General features: G+C 35.4%; 1 protein-coding gene across 3 annotated transcripts in view; it reads right to left on the reverse strand.

The window, feature by feature from the left end:
* taf3 (TAF3 RNA polymerase II, TATA box binding protein (TBP)-associated facto) overlaps positions 1–16,664 on the reverse strand; it is a 236,851-nt gene that overhangs the window by 101,546 nt on the left and 118,641 nt on the right. The window contains exon 1 of one of the 3 annotated variants that reach the window (XM_073066523.1): positions 13,238–13,493. The exons of the other annotated variants lie outside the window; for them this stretch is intronic. The gene's annotated coding sequence lies outside the window, so the exon portion shown is untranslated. Of the gene's footprint in view, positions 1–13,237; positions 13,494–16,664 lie in introns of those variants that run through there. 3 annotated transcript variants of the gene reach the window in all.

A 16,664-nucleotide genomic window follows, 5' to 3' on the forward strand; every position in this document is an offset into this window, starting at 1 on the left:
CTTTGCCTCTTTCCAAGTTTCATTGAGAACATTGGGGGAAAAATATACTTTTGGAGTTGCAGTGAATGCACATGCTATTACTGAATACACCAAAATCTACATGAATGTATTAACATTAGAAGATGTATTTTAAAAAATAGTGACTCCAGATATTAAAAAAATGGAAAAGCGAAAGAATCCGGATCCTGTTATCACTACACTCACAACACTTGGACTGCCAAATATAACTCCTGCTTATTTTAGGAGGAGAGGGATGGAAAAGCTTCCTTGATTTGTAACTCATAAACATGGAATAAGTTTGATTTCTTGACTTCCTTCTCTCTAAACTTTAAATTATAAATTTATTCAAAAACATTCATTACTAATCTGTATTCATCATTTTTATTTTTATCTTGTCTTATTTATCTCATTCCTTTTTTTAGATAAATTCAACATTGTATTATTTCCTGGTAAACAATTTTGCTTATCTGAACACTAAAATAATAATTTCTTTAAAACTGATAAACATACATAACACCTTTTCAACTAAACCTTAATATGTATTAAAACCTACAGTAAAATAATCTAAATTATCAAATTAATTTAAGTACTTTTTGATAAGTATTTATAAATTATGCCCATTTCTGAATGTCATTTTGAGCTATACCTACACTAGTCTGCAGTATTTAATTTTTGTTCACATTCTGAGAATATGCAACATTTTGCTTAGATTCAGTTAGATATCCCGATATAACCTTTCTCAAGTGCCATGATGAATCAATTAATAAGGATTCCCAATAGAATGGCCTTGAAACTCCATTTTAATTTTGTCATCTTTATTTTGGGCTGTTACTGCGAGTATTGCTGACACGTCAGGTCTGTTCAGTAAACTAATGTCGATCTCTCTACAGACATCAACACATTTATAAACGATGGAAATACTTACAATATCTTTTAACTTGATAAATACCCAGAACTTCAGAATTTTAAAAATATATTTTTCCCCAAGAAGTGTGAAGTGGAGGTAAAAATAAATAACTTAGATAAGCTTCATTTTTCACTCAAGGTATTTAAGGAGGATGTTTTTGAGAAGTGCACACTTCCAAGTTAAAGTAATTGAAGACTTAAAAAAACAAAATATATACAAATTGAAAATTTGTACATTGTTAAAATAAAATCTACTAGAGGATATTTCTAAAATGAGTATCTCTAGAATTATATACACAGAAGGCATGTATTGTTGTCAGGCAAATATGAATCTCTTAAAAATCACACTGCAGTACAGTTTTACAGTTTTAAAAATATACATAGATGTTGATGAAGTGGAATACATTATTAAAATAATGAGCCATACCAATACAGATCTTGTAACAGTTGCTCACGGAGGTTTGCTGTTTTAAAACAAAGATTAGAGACTGTCCTTATTCAAACTTCAAATGCTTCTGTCATAGCATATGGCATGGTAAGTTGGAAACCAAAACTTTTTGTGTGACTAGAATTTAAACAAAAGCAGGTTCTAATTATAAGCATGATAACAGAAATCAGGACCATAAATGGAAACAAAAATGCTATGTGCTTTTCCAAATCAGAACTCAAAAACTGTACACAATATTTTATGGCCAATACATGTATTCTGATTTGATTCAAATGAGATTCACTGCAAGGCTAAGTTTCTTCCTATGAATGGAATAGACTAACCCCCTGTTTAACTTGCAACAATACATTTAAACATATGTATCTTCCTTCTCATTTTATAAAGTACTTTGAAAAATAATTACAAATATTTTAACAGAGTCACTGAAATAGTTGTGAGCTCACTCTGGTCTAATATATTGATCTAAACACTTTGAGTCAGATATGAACAATATTCTCATAAATAAAAAGAGAGACTTTGACATTGCTAAGCAAAGTCAATGTCTGGATGAGTCAACCTTATAACATCCTCTGAATCCCAGACAAATGTGTCGTCAAAAGTACAACTAAGAAGGGTGGATTATTTTTCCAAGTGCCAATTTATTTAAGCGGCTGAAATTATTTTCAAATAAACACAATAATTGTCCTGTCTCCTAGATTTTACATGTCAAAATTTATGCTTAAAATGTAATTACTTTTTAATATCAACCACTAAAAACAAAAGCTCCTGTTTCAGACATGTTTTTAGCATAAAAACACTTTGAAAGAAATGGTGATGAATATGAAAGACAAAATAAAAGTGAGGGAAAAAAATGAACCGCAGGTTATAACAGCCAATATAACTTTTCTCCATTTTTAATTGCCTGCTGCGTTTGAGTCAGACATTACATTACAAATCAAAATCACGTACAGTAGTTCTGGAATCTAATTACACATTATCTGAAGATTTGATAAAATGTATTTCAAATAGTTGCCAAAGAATAGTTGAAGGTCACTTCACAGAGAATACATAAAGTTCACAGAGTAATTTGCCTAGCATTTCAATCTAGAACGGCTGATGTTGCCATTATTGTCACTGTTTCAACCGCTCTACAAAATAAAACTTAATAAACTGACACAATACCTTACATTAGATTTCAAAGAGACTCATTTCATGACCTTTACAAATGACACCTGGCATAGTCCTGGCAGAAGAAATATCTGTTTCTCAAAGACTGTCACCATCATAATCCCATTAGTCAATTTAAAATAAAATATAGGACTGCAACAAAGAATTGTCAGGCTCCTTTTATTTTTTGTTATCTTCTTAAAATGGACCTTTTTGTTTAAGCAAATGTTGATGACACTAAGGAATAACTAGTTTGCAGAGTTACTGCATCTGACTATTCATGGGAACAGAATTACTAACAATTATTAACCCATGGGATACTTGAGCTCTGATGGTAAACTGCTAATTCAGTTCTGCCTGGCTTAATATTCCCAAGGGGTAACCTCTCTTCCACTAATCAACAAATATTTGAATTTAAATTAATTTAAGCACAAATATTCAGGATGTTTAACTTTAAATTCAGGCTTCTTATATAAAAAAACAAAATTAGCATAAATACAGTCATACATGGCAAATGTGGCCACCATTCTGTACCAATATTCCCCTGACATAAGCATGTTTGACCTTGTGCTGCTGATATTGATTGAGGTTAGATTGCTGCTTGAGTATGGAATGTTGGCTAAGATACATTGGTTCTTCTTTTAAGTAGTGCCACAGGAACTTTATAACATTCTCTAAATTGCCAGAATAAACAAGTAGGTTTGTGGTATATTAACTGCACATATGTCTCAATACAGCTGTGGAAAGCAAGCCCAGACCATGTATTCATGTTGAAGGTTCAGAATCAGTTTATTATAATTGACAGATGTCATGAACAGTCCTGAAGAAGAGTCTCAGCCCTTAACATCAACTGCTTATTCCTCTTCATAGACGTTGCCTGACCTACTGAGTTCTGCCAGCATTTTGTGTGTATTGCTCTGGAGTTCCAGCATCTTCAGAATCTCACATTTATGTTGTGAAATTAGTTGTTTTGCACCAGCAATATAGTACAATACATAACATATACTATGAAGTATATAAATATAAATGTGTGTGGATATATATATGTATTTTTTGTAGGTCTTTAATTAACTTAGTAAAAAATAGTGAGGCAGTGTTCATGGATCATTCAGAGATCTGATGGCAGAGGGGAAGAAGCTGTTCCTAAAATGTTGAGTATATGGCTTCACATGCCCCCCCCCCCCCCTTCTAATAGTAGTAATGAAAAGAGGGAATGTCCTGGGTGGTGGGGGATTCTTAAAACTGGATGCTGCTTTTTTGAGGTATTGCCTTTTGAAGAGGTCCTCGATGGTGCGGAGGCTGGTGTCCATGATGGAGCTGCTGCTTACACTACCAATATAGAAGCAATTGCTCAACAGATACACAGAAAAAAACAACCCAACAAACAGTAAACACAGCAAATTGTTCCAGATGTTAACATTCAATACCTGGTGCATAATACTCAGCCTACAAAAGTATTTTCCAATTGGCATCTAAACAAACAGTAATAGTTTAAACACTAGAATGGGGCGACATGGTAGCATAATGCTTTACAGCGATTGGGGTTCTATTTCTTCCACTGTCAGTAAGGAGCTTGTACGTTTTCCACGTGACTGTGTGGATTTTCTCTGGGTATTCTGGTTTCCTCCCACATTCTAAAGATGTACAAATTAAGAGTTATTAGGTTATGGGCATGCAATGTTGGTGTGTAAGCATGGCAACTCTTGCAGGCTGCCTTAGTACATCCTTGTTCTGTGTAAGTTGATGATATAAACAACATATTTTACAGAATGTTTCAATGTATATGTGACAAAGAAAGACAATCTCTCTTTAATCAGATTATATGAATTCTTGGTCTTAACTAATAATGAATGCATTTGGTTCTGAAAAGATTACAATGATTTCAGCAGTATGAGTTAAACAATCACAGCCCTTAAAATGATCAAAATTGTGTTGGTAGTCAGGTAAAATATGTGAAGTTATTAGTCCAGAATTTGGAGTCAGCCTACTTACCTTCAACTATCGGAAAGCAAAACAAAAGCAAAACATTAGAAAAACAGAAAATGCTGGAAATATTTAACAAGTCAGACAACAGCATTTGTGCGGAGTGAAACAGAAAGAACCAAGTTTCCACTGACCCAGCAGGCAGTCAGATATATTACAGGGTGGACATTGCTACAATGAATCCCATCCTTCCACAAAACAGCTGAAAGATATTGTGATTGCTGGGTAAGCTATATCCCTGGTTTAAAGCTCAAAAACTTGGAATATGATTGATATTGGAAAACATTAAAATTATTGAAATTAGTATTAAAAGTAAAAATACAAACTTTAAACACAAATAAACTTAACCAATTAACAATCTGAATATTCTGTCACTTACCCTAGCCTTTCCTACAACTACAAGGAATAGACAAGCTGTCTCTGTGTTACATCCACTTGTTCATGCAGATTCTTCACCAAAAATGCTGGAGAATTGTCCCAAATTTAAGCATCGAATTGGACACCAAGAGTTGTCCAACACTGCAGCACAGTTGAAGAAGCTGCTGTAAACAGTTAGTACAAATTTTGGGAGTTCTATGTTTGCGCAGAATTACAAAATCACAGAAGATTACTTATGCCGGTACGTTGACAGATAGAAAACTACTTACAATTTACTACACTCTACACCTTCACTGATTTCTTCATCACTGCCAAAATATACATATACATTATGAACTACAAAGAGAAATAATTAAATCCTAACAAGTATTTTAGAACAAACACGAGGGAATCTGCAGATGCTGGAGATTCAAACAACAACACACACAAAATGCTGGTAGAACACAGCAGGCCAGGCAGCATCTATAGGGAGAAGCGCTGTCGACGTTTCGGGCCGAGACCCTTCGTCAGGACTAAAGTGTTTTAGAAGTTTTTTTAAATTTCATGATTGAGAGACAGTTTCATCAAAGAAAATGACCACCCATGGATGCCAATAAACCTTTGTTTATTGGCAAGAAAAAAATGCCACTTAAAACCTCATTGCAAGTCTTGTCATTTAACAATAACAATACATGAAAGTCATCAACAGATTGTGGTGTTTTAGAAAATTCTTATTTTGATGATTAGTGTAATTTCTGTTCACCCTGGTCATTATTTTACAGTAGAATGTTGATTTCAGATTTTTCACAGCTGTCACAATCAGCTACAAAATGGACAGCGATAACCCACAAGTTTGAACTTGTAAATGCGCAGGGACAATATTTTGTAAGAGGTGGAACAAGACTCACATTCTTTGCCAACAGTATGGGGCTAAAGCATTTCACCTGCAGAAACTTTATGGTAAATGTACCTATTCTGCCAAGGGAAAGAGGAAGTATAACTGGAATGTAAAAGCCAAAAACGGGAAACACAACTGGGACAGATCGAATGAGGCACTCGAAGATGGTGTTTCAGAGGTTCAGGAATGGATTCCATAAAGGTACCGCTCTGAATCCCAGAGAATGGCTTCTTTCAGCACTGTATAAACTGCTGGTGTGCAACTTAACAAATAAAGTTATGATTTGGAGAGTTTAAAAAATGATAATCACCTAAATAAATAATTAATTATTCACTTCAATATCAACGCACCATCTTCTAAATCAAATTGTCTTGCTTTCTGTTTCTCTGAAGATAACTACACCCAATGCACTCATAGAATTTGTATGTATTAAAATAATGGAATAAATTTCAATGCTCACTTCTTCGAAAATAAGTATGTACTGAAACATTTATTAATCATAAAGGAATTATTTTTTGGAGTAATGGGCTATTTCTCTGACTTGTTGTCAAGTTCATGTTCCAACAATTATCAAGATGATAAATCAAAGTGTGCCATTACCTGATATGATTTTCCTTTATCTTATTCAACTCTGCAAATCTGATGCTACCCTGTAACATAGGGCAAGGTTTAGGCATTGATAACTACGAACCAGATCCCAAAGACATGAAGTTCAAAGTGCTGTTTTATGACTGTCACTTAATATTGATTTATGGGATTATATAAATATCCTATATTATATATGGTGTAATTTGCATTGATTAAAGTTAGGATATTTATTGGAATGCATTTTACATCAAAGTTCCAGGTTACTTGGAACGCAATACCTTAAAACACTGATCTATCTGAGGTTTTATGTATGAGAAATTGAAAAGAATGCACAAGTAAAAGACCGTACAGAAGAGTAATACACAAAATGATGTCGGAAAAAGTCTGTTAGGGCTGGCACAGACAGAAAGGAGGACAAAATGGGAAATGTGATTGGCATCAATATAACTAAGTACTGTAATCCTTCTTTCACTAACATTTTATTATTCATATGGTACAAATGATGATTGAAAATGCTGGAATTATATAGTTCCAGCACGTATTAGTTTAGCAGTTAAGGTTTTTTTAATAACTGTAGTTATGGTTGTGATTAAATTTCTTTCGTGGAAAGCACAGGAAAAGGGAAGTTATCGAGGCAGTGATGGTATCCATACTTATGCAGATGGTAAACTCCTCCAGCATTTTCTGGTTTAGATCTATGCCTGAGATCCAGAAATCAAATTAAGGATTGTTTTTCCTGATATGTGAGTTAAGGAAAAACTGGCATTTATCTGAAATAAATTGCAATAAAACAATGTTGAGATTATTCTCAATGTTACATGCTTTATTTATTGTTTTTAACTACGGCAGAAGGAGCAGATTTCTGATAACTTATTTGGTCCGACACCATGAAAACTAAGTTAATATCTATAGTCAAAGTAAATTTAGTATCAAAGTACATATATGTTACCATGTACCATCTTGAGTTTCATTTTCTTGCAAGCATATGCAGGAAAATAAAGAAATACAATGGAACATAAAAAGCTATAATAAATATAGACTGACAACCAACTAATATCCAAAAGACAAACTTGCAAATAAAAATAAATAATGTGGAGAGAATATGAGTTGTAGAGATATTGAAAGTGAGTCTATAGGTTGAGAAATCTGTTCAGAGTTGTGATTGAAGTTATCCATGCAGGTTCAGGAGCCTGATGGTTATAGGGTAATAACTGTTCCTGAATCTGGTGGTGTAGGACCTAAGGCTCCCATACTTCCTGCCAGTTGAAATGACATATCCATTGAAGTAAACATATTTAATTATTATATCCAGCACTACTAATACAATATATTTTACATTCTCTCAAGCTCAGAATTTCTGCCTGTTGCTTCCAAGATTTGATTGATATTTACTGTGCACAGAAAAATAGCAAAAAAATCAAAATGTTATTTACTCAAAAAGTGGCACCTACAGCAACACTCATTCACTGCAGACCAAATGTTACAGAGAAGGAGTTAAAACCTGTCTACTTATGTGGAGAAATCCACTCAGTAAAATAATTCTTCCATTATTTATACAAGAACAGCTGAGCACAAATATTTTACTTTACAACAAAGAATCAAGATCATTAATATAAAGGTTTACATTAAACAGAAGACACAAGGGCCACTAAATGAAAATATATTGAAGCTGTAATATTTATTCCTAAATGTAAAGCTTAAATATTTACAAGAATGCATCAAACTTTCTTTTTATACACTGATTAAAACATAAAAGCAGCATATAAAAGAGATGAGTTTTTGTTGCTTGTTTCATAATGTACACATAAGCTGTAGTTATCTTTTATATTAATCAATGGTTGGTAATGGCTTTACAGCAATGACTATTTAAGGAATGAATGGAGAATAAAATGATCATCTGCAGAATATTGCCAAGAAAGGCCTGACTTTATGCAAGAAAAATGAAAAGATCCATACAATTATTAAGTAATCTTGATCACAGGCCAATTTTTGTGTTGTATGGGTTGTAAGAATGAATAATGAATAATCTGGGAACAAACCGCTATTCTGTGCAGTTGCCTCTATAGCCTCAACTCCTAACCCTGAAACCCAACCAATTCCTACACTGCAGTGCGTGGTCCTCTACAATACAAAGCACAATAGAGAGGGGAGGTATTTTTATACTCTTAAAAACTGCCACCTTCCTTGTTGAAGACAATCTTTACCAATGAGATAATTGTGAACTTCTCAGTTTTTTGGTAAGAGCATTTTTTTTGCCTTTATTTGACTATAAATGGAAGGAGGGAACCCACTGTCAAATCTGTACCAAAAATCTGTACCTCAGCTTCTCACCAGAAAGTACACATCTTTATTCCTTCAAAAGAAGCTTAGCCCTTTGCAACTATAGCATATCTATAGGCAGTTTCTTTGCTGATAATTTTGTTTCTATTGCTATGTCTTCCATTACCATTTTTTCAGAAGTAATGATTCAAGTACACATTAATATCACAAATTTAAGTATTGTTGATGAAAATATTTCCTATCTTGGATAATTGAAAAAGATGGTATTGTCCTGACGAAGGGTCTCGGCCCGAAACGTCAACAGTGCTTCTCCCTATAGATGCTGCCTAGCCTGCTGTGTTCTACCAGCATTTTGTGTGTGTTGTGGTATTGTCAGTGCATGGTTAAGATTAAAACTTCAAATTACAAGGCTGAAACCTTAACTCTTTTTCCCTCCACAGATACTGCTTGCCTTGCTAAGTGTTTCAAACATTTTCTGTTTATTAGTTTGACTACAAAATAATTTTGTTACTACTATATTTTCTGACAAACTTAGCAACATATTCCATAGAGATTTGGCTGTCTTGTAACAACAGTGGAGTAAAATTAAGATAACACTACTACTACTACTACTACTACCACCCATGAACACCATTTCAGTTTTTAAAAAATACAAAATACTCATATATCATCCAATAATTTACAATGATAAACACAGGAGATTCCGCAAATGCTGGAAATCCAGAACAACACACAAAATTCCAGAGGAACTTAGCAGGTCAGGCAGCACCTATAGAGAGGAATAATGAGCTGACGTTTCGGGCCGAGTTCTTTCAACTAGAAACAGGCTTTGCTGACCAAGGTTCCCATTTTCCTACCTATCCACAGATCTACATGCTAGTGAAGTCAGTTATTGGCAATATTAGTAGAATTGTGTGCTCCTATGGTGTCTGGTGAATCCTATTTGCCATGAGATGGAGGAATGTAATGCCAGGGTATGCCTGGAATTGAAGTCTGAAGTGCGGGCAGGGTGTGTGGTTGGAATCAGGGTTCTGGTTGGGATGGGTGCACCAGGGTCAGGAAGATGTCCATGGGTTTGCCAATGGAGATGAGCTCCTGTGTGCTTCCACTTTTCAGCTCATTCCTTTGTTGTTGTGGGAAGTCCATGCTCTTTTCCCTTTCAAATAATGAAGACTTAATGAGGTATGATATACGTTCAAAAATAGTAAACAATAGTACACTATCCTCTATAGTTCATGATGCATACTCTTGAGCCAGCAAAGCCAAATGAGAAGCAAAACAAAGTAAAAGCTGTGGACAATTTGGGCATGCAAAAGAAACATCTACAAAATATCTCTTTTGCCCATCATCAGTGAAGGAAATCAGAATTATGGTTCAGATGGGAACACACCCAGTTCTTTCCTGGAAAAGTATAGAAATGCTGTTTACATTGCATGTGTACCAGCTTCTTTCCACAGTTCTCTTCACTAAGAAAATTGATTAACATACAATCTTCCCTTGTTTTGAAATTGATATCATTTCTCTCTAACCTATTAATATATATAGTGCACTTCATTAGTCCTTTATTTCATAAAGTCCCTTCATTATTTTGTCTTGTCAATCGAATAGTCAAGTGTAGTACATTTTGGGTGTAGTCAGTATCTGTGAATATCCAGCTAATTTACAGACTATTCTTAGATCATAAAACATAGGAGCTGAATTAGGCCATTCAGCCCATCAAGTCTGCTCTACTCTTCCATCATGGCTGATTTATTACCCCTCTCAACCCCATTCTCCTATCTTCTCCCAGTAACCTTTGAAGCCCTTACTAACGAAGAACCTATCAACCTCTGCCAGTGACTTGGCCTCCATAGTTGTCTGTGGTGACAAATTCCACCGATTCATCACCCTGTGGCTAAAGAAACTAATAAACTCATCTCATTTGGGTCCCTATGCCCAGTGAGAGGGTACAATATATATTTATTGTTCCTGGAGTCCTGAAGTCTTCTCCAATCCCTAGACCAAGTTTTTTTCATATTACCCAGGCATATGAGATACTTGAAACTTGGCTCTTTTGCATTTTACCAAAATCCCAATAACCATAAGTATACAAAGAGATCAAAATTAGACAATGGTCTAAATGAAGCTCATTATTTATTAATTTAGAGGTACAGTGTGGAACAGGCCCTTCTGGCCCAATGAGCTGCACCACTCAGCAACCCATCTGTGTAACGCTAGACTAATCACAGGATAATTTACAATGACTATAAGACCAAAAGACATAGAAGCAGAATTAGGCCTCTCAGCCCATCGAGTCTGCTCCACCATTCCATCATGGCTGATCCTGGATCCCACTCAACCCCATACACCTGCCTTCTCACCATAACCATTGATGTCCTGACCAATCAGGAAACTATCGATTTTCAAGGTTCTTGTCCTCCACAGCTGTCTGTAGCACAACATTCCCCAGATTCACTACTCTCTGCCTAAAAAATTCCTTCTAACTCTGTTCTAAAGGGTCGCCCCTTCGAGTTCTGGACATCCCCACCATAGGAAACATCCTCTCCACATCCACCTTATCTAGTCCTTTGAACATTTGGTAGGTTTCGACTAATGATGAATTAACCTACTGATTGGTAAGTCTTTGGACTGTGGGAGGAAACTGTAACACCGGAAGGAAACCCACACAGTTCACAGGGAGAACGTACAAACTTCTTAAAGAGGGTACTGGAATTGACCTCTGAACTCCCGAGCACCCCGAACTATAACAACGTCGTGCTAACCACTACACGACCTAAGGTATCTTGTATAAAGACAAATGGTGTTCTTAGGTTTACAATGAAATTTCTGAAGGTATCATGGTTTTGTTTAGACAAACCTTCATCTAGGCTAAGAAAATGATTAAGGTGGTTGACCACCTTTTAAAAAAATTTTTTACAACTTTTGCTTTGCGCAACATGAATCTTGGTATGAAAACTCACTCTTCAAATCGTAAGGGTCAAAGAGAGATCACACAAATTTCAAAACAGTCTGGCGTCTCAACCTCCATTAGTGGTATGAACAACAGGCTGTAGTTGCAAACCTAACAAGTCATTCCAGACCTCATTACAAAAGTAATACAAGGAATAGAACCCTGAAAGAGTAAAAAATGGAATAGGTATGCAAGAATGAAAAGAATGGTATATACTGAAAAAGATAAGATGGAGAGATTGCCAAACAGGTAAAACCCATACAGACTGTCATGATTAAAGAAAAAATGAAAGCAAAGACAGCAATTACTTTGCCGAGACACTCTGTCTACATTCAATTCCACTTAAATGAACACATAAGCAAATAATGAAAAAAATTCAAACAACTTTTTATCTGTACTCTTGCTAAGTGATTGACCAATAATGAATTTACATCATTTATCACTTGAACACTCTGTTACAATGGTCAATTCAAGATTGAACTCTATTATTACTATAGCTACATTTAATCCATTTCTTGAAGTTCTTGGATAATATTTTAAAGTAATCTGGTCCTCCTCTACAATATGTTAATTGTGCCTGCAGGAAAACTTAAGAAATTTTAAGAGGGGGAGATGGAGGAGAGGGTTGAGAGGGGGGTGAGGGAAGAGGAGAGAGTGATGAGGGAGAGAGGAAGAGAAGATTTGACCTTCAGAGCCTGTGATTTTTCAACAACAGAATATGCTGTATTTACTCGTGTTTAACTGCAGACATTCAAATGGAATAGAGACTTGGAATAGACAAAACGTATAAACGTCCTTCTTACAGAAATTGCTCATTACAACCTAATAAATAATGTGTATTTCCAAACTGACAACAGCTTTAATCTAATTTTAATGATGATATTCTAATAAATAAATGGCATTTGTTTATTTTTGTGAATATTACACACAGAAAAAGGGACACATTATAAAGAGACAGGCTGTTTCAAAGTTGAAGTCATGAAAAGCCACAATAGCTATGAAATGGACAGGAACTTTCTCTTACAATGGGTATGTTGAAAATAGACCAACTTGGTTTGTGACATTAATATAGCTGTATGACATTCCAACATCCACAATTTTTGAGGAGGTGTTTAACTATGGCAAACATCACAACAATGTCAGAAACGTATAGTGCACACGTAATAAAGGATTTTAGCTTAAGGTCAGCAATGATAGTTTACAGCTATTACGTCGTCTGAGTTTTTAAAATTGCAAAATCACTGACTATGCTACATACTGGAAAGCAACTTTACCACAAACGAAGCTCAAGTCCGACGTTTTCGACCTTTCAGCTTCAAAGCTATGAAGCCCTTGTGAATATTCTCACTAAAAACATTTGTATTTAATTATTACATGCTTCAATGTGTTTTAGTGTAAAACACAAGAAAAAAAACAGATACCTGCCAAGTTCCAGCTTGGCAGATTGAGGTGAAAGTCAAACAATGGGGTAATTTAAAATCTTACATACAGCCATTATCTGTATGTATTTTCTTTATTGATTGGTATGAAGGAAGATGAAAGTGTCAAAAACACTCACACCTCAAAACAGTTAAGAAACAATAATATACAATTAGCAATAAAAGATAAACTAATACATATTAGTTTGTTCCTTTAAAGCTTAGACAATAATATTGTGATTGTAATACCCCAGTATACTCACTCAGAACATTGTTTAACGAACTTTCATTATGCCTTTCAAGTGCTTCTGCTTAAATACTCCATCCGCTGATCATACGACTCTTGGTGTTAGTTTTAACTTTCGCATCCATTTAAAAAATCAGTCTCACTTTAATCAAGTACATAAAAACAGGGCATGCTAGCAACTACGAAGTTCAGTTATATGCATGTGTGAGGCATTTTATCAACTAATTCTTTCAGTAGATTCATTACAAAACTTGACATATATGCTGTTAACTGGTGCTCTGTTATACTTTAAAGTTGCCTTAGGAAAATAACTCTGAGATGTTGCTTGTCCAAGCTAATCTGACGGGGATACCTAGCCGAATTGCCACATCTCAGCCTGTGCTATTCTGGTGACAGCAAAGTCAATTCACACAAAATCTATAGGTGAAAAACCAGCAGTTGCTGAGCATGCAAGAGACAATTCTTCAGTGATTAACATTTAGCTGTGAGCTACTACTGTGCTGGACCACATTGCTGAATGCAAGATCCTTCCTTTATTGAATACTGCAGGGCAATGAAGTGAACCATAGCTATTTAAAAAACTAGTACTACCCTTCAGGAAAAAAATACTGAAATAGCTGTCACCTTCAGTGACCTGCAATGTAAAGCAGCAACTCCTGTTTAGAATTGCAAATGAAATGCAGCCTTTGAATCTAAGAAAGATAAAATCAGTTACAACTGCGCACGTTGCAAAATGAATTATGAAACCCAATGGGTAAATGTATGGGAAAAAAATGACCTCCGTTTGGCTGTGCAACACCAAAAAGAAAATACTAATTCTGCATACTTCTTTGGAAACTGTATTGACCTATTTTGTTTCTGAGAAGAATTACTTATTTTTACCCCTATGAACACAAAAGCAGCATATGAACACTATCTTACTATTTTTTGCTCTTTATTGCACTACTTATTTAATTTAAATTTATATAAATACATAGATCTATATATAACAATTTCTTACTGCAATTTATAGTTTGTTTATCAACTGGTATAATCAAAATCAGATTTTGATTCTATTAGAAGTTGACGATGTAGGCAGTTCACATTCTCATTGTCCTGTGAAAAGAATAATAGAACTTTTGCCTTCACTGTCTGTTCAGAATAAAACCAGTTATAAGAAATGTCTGCAAAGCAGTTGAGTTCACAGAGACTAAATATATATATCTAAAAGGAAAGGTAGTTAACATAACAATTCTGCTTCCTGGAAGGAGGGATTTGCAGGGTCTCAATAAACTCATAGTTAAATGTTGCATGACTGAGCATCAGAACATTTAAAAGTAACTTATTGCATGAATCACATTGACATTCATTATATATACTACATACAGCAAGCACTGGCAGTTCCTTTGTGGCCATTGAGTGGTGGCACGCATGCTTAATTCATTTACTCATAGAGGAAGGGATGTGGGTATATTTGGAGCTGTGTGGAAGAATCACTGTCACAAGTCAAATTAGTTTCTTTCACCAGGTAGAGCAATACATCGAGCTGTCCAATATAATTACAGCTGTAACATGACACAGAAACACAGCGTTTTAGTAAAGAATTGCTTAAAGGCAGTTTGAAAGAGAAAGAAAGACCCAGTCGTGAATAAATACTTGTAGCATCTCTAAACATGAGAGGCTAATAAGTCAGTTTACATTGAGCCCAAGTATTTTGTATAAGTGTTGGGAGTTGTTTGCCACACAGAAATACAGATTTCCAACCGAGTAAACCGGCCAAAAAAGGTGTGTTGATCAATTACCACTCTGAAATAAAGTGCGTGCATTGGGCCTCGGTTATTTTATAGGCTAGACCGTGTGTAGTGATAGCAGCTTGCATGATATTTACTTAATAGTATTTATAATTGCCACTGTATTCAAGATCAAGATTCAAGACTGTTGATTGTCATTCTTCAGTACACAAGTGCAAAGGAGAACGAAATGATTGCTCCTCCAGATCTAATGCAGCATAAAAGAAACACAATAGGCACAAAGAACACAGCAAACAGAAATACATAAGATTAGCTTATCACTGATTGTTAAGTACATAAAGTGTTGCAAGGCACAGGAGTATTTGTACAGAAGGCAACTGACAGGAAATTATAAAGTAGCATTTGATGGGGTTGGTGGGGTGGGTTAATGGGCGAAGGAGTTGATCAGCGTGATGGCTTGTGAGAAGTAACTGTTTTTGAGTCCGGTTGTTCTGACATGGATACTGCATGGCTTCTTCCCTGATGGGAATGGTACAAACAATCCTCCATAAGCAGGGTGGGTGGGATCCTTCATGGTATTGCTGGACTTTCTCTGACACCTTTCTGTATACATGTCCTTGATGCCAGCAATGCGTTAGACAGTTAAGAATAAATGTTTAATAACAATAATAATAAAATAAATATAGCTTTGAATTTGTAAATCAAAGGCTTAAAGTTTGCCTGTACATGAAGCATACTTTTATCAACAATAATAAAAGAACTTGATGTATGGTTTCAAAGCAGGATGTTGTGTGGCTTGTCGTAAGTGAATGTTTTCCTATGTAACTCCCTAACATTTCAAATTTATCACATATATAATTAAACATACAGTGAAATGCATCATTTGGGTTAAAACCAGCACACTCAATGATGTCCTAAGGGCAGCCCATAAGTGTCGCAACATATTCCGATGCCAACATAGCGTGCCCACAATATTCCACAGAAAAACACAAGCAGGAACAACAAAACAAAGGCAAAACAAGCCACTTTCCTATCCCACCCACCCACACACCCAGACAGATAACGGGCTTCAGTCCTTGTCCCTGGTTTCTCAGACTTGCAGACATCAAACCTCCAACTTCAGACCACACAAGGATGTTGATATTGGGTTGAGTCTTTGGGCCTTGATTAAGGGTGTTGGAGCTTCTGTTACAGAAGCCTTGTCACTTGCTGGAATGCATGTTGCATATTGCAGATAATGTACACCACAGCAACAGTGCACTGGTTATGGAGGGACTGAATATTGTTTTCCCAAAGATGAATCTGAGCTTCCTGAGAGCAACCAACTTTTCCTTCTCAAGTATCCTGAACAAAAGGAGGTGCAGGACAATGAACAGGTATAGTTAGGCTCAACTACCTCATAATGGGTAAGGAATTAATTCTCATGCCTTCTGCTCTGAATGTCCCTAGTAGCTGAGCTGCTGAACTAGTTTTAATGGAAAAAGTATATTAAAATAATAGCAATTTAGGAAAAGAAGGAAAAGTTAAGATTCAGAACCAAATGTATATGACTTACCACCACAAAGATCATCTAAAAAGTGACAGAAAATTAACCATTATTGGAACATTGATGCGCTATTTATGACATTGGGACTCGATTCAAAAACAGCTTCTTGCCCTTCACCATCAGACTTCGGATAGGCCCTGAACACTAACTTGCTATACCTTTGTTTG

Source organism: Hemitrygon akajei, chromosome 14 (assembly GCF_048418815.1).
Source record: "Hemitrygon akajei chromosome 14, sHemAka1.3, whole genome shotgun sequence".
Classification (NCBI taxonomy): Eukaryota; Metazoa; Chordata; class Chondrichthyes; order Myliobatiformes; family Dasyatidae; genus Hemitrygon; species Hemitrygon akajei.